The following is a 6,000-nucleotide window of genomic DNA, read 5'->3' on the forward strand; positions in this document are numbered from 1 at the left end:
TTCTCTAGCCAGCTTGTCGGCGTTTTCGTAGGTTACAATTCCGAAGTGTTCTGGAAGACAATTTGTTTTCAGCCAAGAATTGCATAGTAAAAATCTATCTTGACAAGTTTAGGGGTGATCATTCTACTATTGGATATCTCCTTATTGGAGCAGTTCCAAGCTCTTCTACCTACCAAGCTGAATTAGAGGCAGTCGAAGGGCTCCTTTTGTAAAACAACGCCTCTCGCTTTTGGTGGGGGTTCCGACAAGTGCTTTTCTTTTGAGGTTTCGCCAATTTTGTTTTAGAAATCTGAATAAATAGCAAAGCTTCTATCACTTCGAAGTAATACGAGGAAGTATTATTTCGGCGATCTCCATATCAGCTCATATTTAAGACGTCTTTCTAAATTTCAGTGGTAGTGAAACCAGTGGTTTGGTTCGACTTAAAAAACTGCCTTCAACAATAATAGCGTTCATAAAATCTTTATTTTTGGCCTGAAACTTAGGTTTACAGACGACCTTCTTTTTCAAATGGGGATCAATGAAATTATTCCTGGCGACAGTCTTTATTAAAATATCTAAATATTGTCCAAGCTTTAACTAAAACCATATAAATCACAGTTTCAAACTTTATAAAAAATTTGAGAAAAATCAAAAAATGATCATCAAATTTCAACGGTTAATTTAAACTTTTAGAACATTTTTGGGTATGCAGTTTTATAGCCCATACAATTTTAGTCTGATGATGTGCAAGTTTCAAACGGTTAAAAATCTCGTGGATTTTTGAGAATTTTTTTTTTTTGTGACGGATTTTTACACTTTTTCGGCAACAAAATTTCAAAAAATCAACGCCAGTTTTTGTTAATTGCACATGATATACATATATGTATAAAAAAAACGCAAAAGCAGTCTCCAAAAAAAGTTCTCAAAAATCAACTCGATTTTTTAACCGGTTGGAACTTGCATGTATAAAACTACATACCCAAAATTTGTAATACAGATTCAGATTAAAAAGTTGAAACTTTAATGAAAATTTTTTGAATTTTCCCAAATTTTGTATAAAGTTTCAAACTGTGATGTATATGGTTTTGGTTAAAGCCAGGAAATCTAATTAAAAAAGCTAGAAATTTTTACGAAGTGGTTAAATTTTTTTTAAATATTGCACAAAGTTTGAAATTTGGATTTACACAGGTTTTGTTAAACAATGAACTATATTTTTATAAAAAAAAAAGAATCCAAATTATATAGCAACACAAATAATATGTTAAAACTTGTCAATATATGGTGCGGTTATAATTATTTCGACCACTGTATGTACATACATATATGAATCCGCAAGAATTGAGTTATAGCAAACTTTTTCTTTGTTTATCAGCACTACCGATATGTGATCGCTTATGACGAATTGCCTTCTACGTGGAAACTAAAGTTGCTATGTGATCATAAAGCCCCCTTCAAAAAGAGTGTGCAGTTTAGAGGCAATAAAATTAGCAGACTCTCATCAGTATTTCCCATTAAAACTTCCACGGGCACAGCATATACGCAACCAGTACATTACCTTATTAATGTGTGTCCTTTTTCATAAAATTCTTTATTTTACACTTGCAGTATCAAAAGTGTTTCTACTTGAAGTATGATCTTATTTCCTAGTGCCAGTGTCTACCTCAACGATCGCCACAAATTATCTGCCGCCTTTGCATTGATAAAATTTGAAAGCTGCTTTATGCGGCTCATAAATTCTTGCCAGCATTAAACTTTAATGTAAAATAACCCAAAATAGGTTAATGAAAAATTATCGTAAATCTTGCCCTCGTTCGATTTAATGCCGCTCAACCGCTCATAAAAGCAAATTCATTTACCAACTAACCAAAGGAAAATCCTCATACGATCGAGAAAGAAAAGTGTAAAGTAGCAAAGCTGGTTTTTTTTTATATCGATCGAACTACCACCGATCGATTACAGTGAATTAATTGCAATTTAACAGCAACAGTAAAAATGCTCATACAAGTTAAGGCAACAACTAGTTTTGCTCTAAAGTTTAATATGAAGCAAAAAAATTTAAATGAAATAAAATAAAATTAAAAGAGAAAAAAGTATAGTAAGTATATAGCAGTAATGGCATGGGCTAACGATAACTTTCGATCAGACGCTAATGGACCGTGCAGTTGCAGAGAAGGCCATGCCGTCAACAATAGCAACAACAACAACAACAACTTGCTTGCGCCTCGTTTGGCTATCACGCATACAACATCGCGCCTTCACCCAACCCAAGCCAGTCAATAATCGGAGTCAACAACACTTGCCACAATTGCTGCTTCAAATAAGCTAAAGTGAACAATTGCACACGATTGTTGCTGCTAAATACTCGGTACATACAACATATGGATGGATACATGCGTGGCGTGCCACATGACACTAGACGACGACGACACACAACGCTTACAAGGCTATGGCGAAAGGCGTCTGTTATGTATTGTTTTTTTTTTGAATGTTGTTTGCTATTGTCATTGTTGCTGTTGTTATTAGCTCGTTAGGTGCTGCTAGAGATTAAACGGACTGCTGGACACAGCTTGGCAACGGTTGCTCGGGTCGGAGGGGTCGGAGTGCATTGGCAGCCGTCAATACTTGTACGGTGTGAAAACACTTTCTAATGACATTTTAACCAGTTCAAATTGTTTGCAAAAATTGAAATAAAAGTACTTATTATGATAATGACAATTTATGACCATGCATGCATATGTACTTACTGCTTAAGTACATAATTGGTTATGGCGCAATGAAATGGTTAAAATGTATTAAACCCGAGTAGCTAGAAGGAGTGATGGAAGTGAAAAAAATTGATGAATTTGATATTAAAACGATGCCTCGAAATAAGATGAAACAATGTGAAAAACTTTAAGAATACGCAACATGTGTTCATATTTAAAATGAAAAATTAAGAAAAACCTTTGAAAATAAAATGCAAAAAAAGTGCAATGACACGAAGCGCAATTAAATGAAAATTAATGAAATGGAAAAAATGAATGGAAATAAAATAAAACAAAACACAATATATAATTTAATGCAGTATATTAAATGAAAAAGGGAAATGGAATGAAATAAAATCAAAAGTATTGAAACGTAATGAAAAAAAGGGAATGGAGTGAAAACAAAAAAAGATAAAAATCAATGGAATGAAATAAGTTGCCACCAATTGAAAATAAATGCAATAAAATAAAATAAACCAAATTAACTAAATGCATGAAATGGAATGAAATGAAATAGATTATATTGAAAAGAAATGCAATAAAATAAAATTAAATTAAAATAATTGGAGTAATGTAAAATAAAATGCTATGGAATATAACGAAGATAAATAAAATTAAATGTATCTTATGAAATTAATTGAAAATATATGAAATGACAAAAAAATATTCAAAGAAATTCAGTGCCATGAAATGGTACAGGGTGCAGTGCGATTAAAGTAAATGACAATAGTCTAAAATAGGGCGCCCAGTAAAAGCGAATTAAAGGAATTATGAGTATGGAACGAATTTAACAAATTAATTTCATTTATATTTTAAAAGGGGTGCTGAAGACGATTGCCCACAAATGCATCCTCAAGGGTGGGTATGGTTTTACCTCTTTCACTAAGGCATAATAAAGCTTATTTAGCTAGGTAGTGTCTCTTTTCCTAAAGCTTTGCAAAAACAAAACAATTTCGAGAAACACCACTTCAATGTTTCAATTATGTACATACATATAGTGACTCAAACAAATGAGCACGTGTTCATTTTCTTCATATATTCGTAATGTCGAGCTGAATTTTTTTGTTATTTTTATATAAAAATATCGTCTAAGCTTTGACCAAAACCGTGTAAATCACAGTTTTCAACTTTTTTTGGGTTGCTGTTTTATAGCCCACATAATTTTAATCTAATGAAGTGCAAGTTCTAAACCGCTAAAAATGGCGTTGATTTTTGGTATTTTTTTTTTCGGTAACGCATTTTTGCAATTTTTTTCATATAAGTATGAATTTCTTATGAAATAAAACGCGGAAGTCAGTCAGCAACAAAAATTCAAAATATCAACGCAAAAAAATTAGCTCGAAAAACATTAAGAATATTAAAAAAAAAAAAAAACACCGCGTGGTCATTTGTTTGAGTCACTGTACATACTTACTCTACTTACTCGTTGGCAACCTGCTAGAAAGGCTTTACTATCTTTAGAATACAGAGAACTGTCCTGGTCAGTTGCGTTAGTCCTGTCGAAATCCTTTGTCACCTATCTATAATGAGATCAAACTTCGAAGCCAAGAAGAATTAAATAGGCGGTTCCACAGAGGGTGTTCTCTCCACACTAGTGTTTAACTACCACATACCGAATATTCACTGATATCATACACTAACGAATTCTCGATATGAGTGATTGACAGTAGCATTAATAAACTGTGGTGGAAAGTAAATTGCCATCTCTCCACTGTGCAGGTTGCCTTACCCTCTCCCCTATAAATCCGACATCGACCCTTTTCACCACCTAGGCAAAGAGTATAGTTTAGGAGACCTAGTGCCTAAAGGTATGCTGCAGCCTCTCAACTAGTACCGAGCCGAGTATAAAGGCTGCACATGCAAGAATTTCAAATAAGAAATAATGTAGCTACATGAATTTCTCAAGTGTCAATAACAAAACTTCCTAAAGTGATAAGTTTATGGCACCCCAAATCATACTCAACTCGCTTTATGCATCCCCCAGAAACTCTCCCGAAGTTTGCTAAACGGCTAAGCCACGGCTCTTATTCAGTTATTCAGAGATCAAGCTGCAATTAGACATCCACTTCGATGGCACTCCCATACCGAGGATCAGGCAGCCAATCAGGGCCCTGTACGCTATGGTGGTGAGCGCGAATTCGGTCAGGGAATGTCTGACCTCTCCCTATCAATTATATGGGACAATCACTGATTATAGGTGGCTATAGGTAAATATGTATTTGGTTAAACTTTTTTTTTTAACTCGGAAAGTTTCATATCGAAATCAGGAACTTTCCCCACAATGAACGAAAATTAACACACAACTTAAAATCATTTCAATACTAGTACTTTCAAAATCATTACGATGGTTCAGGTATTATTATTTTTAACTTAAAAAACATCAAGTAATTGCTTTCTTGGTGCATCGATTGTTTCTAATTATGTGCACACATACATACGTATATAACTTTTTATATATACATATTTTGTGTACGTGCAGTTATTTACATACTTTTGTGCATTCCTCTCTATAAAGTATACATACTTTCAAAATTAAGTATACTACACATCATCTCGCATTATAATTTTGTTTTATTACTCTTTTCTAAGTTTCATTGCCAAGGTTTCCACGGCCAGTCAGTCAGTCGGCAGCATTAAAACGTGTCTAGCTGTGAGTGGTCACTACTCTTGGCAGTTTTCACAGTTCATTCGAGCTAAAGAGTAGTAGTTTAAGAAATACAAAAATAAAAAATAAAAAGCGGTAAATTTAAAATGAGTAATTTTTCACAGATTTAGCTTAACTAAGTCATGCTTATTCATAAATGGATACACAAGCACGCATACATTTGTTTGCACTTGAACTTTTTTCTTTGCTCCAACTGACCTACAATGAATTTTAAAAGGAAGTAATAAATCTTAACTTAGTTGCAGACAGTACATGTATCTGGAGTGGCGTACCAGTTATTTTTAGTATTAAATAGAATGTGAATTTAACGTTTCTCTAACAATTTATATTAATGTGTGTATGTACGTTATTGAAAGTATACACTTTATTATTGTTGTAGTGTAGTTGCTTAGCATGCTGAGCTTCTTTTTACCTTTTAATAAAGCGCTTTTAGCAATTTCCTTTTAGCTTTGCCTAGTTTTTTTTCTCGTATTCTTTAAAACCTAATTTCTGAACTGCGGCCGCCACAGCCAAATAGTAGCTAGGTCGGTAGGGTCCAGGCGCGTTTCCTAGACCGATCAACATTTATGTTCCGTTTTTAATAGCGGTCGGGCAATGGCAATTCTCCGA

This window comes from Rhagoletis zephyria, unplaced genomic scaffold (genome assembly GCF_001687245.7).
Source record: "Rhagoletis zephyria isolate East Lansing unplaced genomic scaffold, Rhagoletis_zephyria_1.1 Rzeph_scaffold_03180, whole genome shotgun sequence".
Taxonomy (NCBI): domain Eukaryota; kingdom Metazoa; phylum Arthropoda; class Insecta; order Diptera; family Tephritidae; genus Rhagoletis; species Rhagoletis zephyria.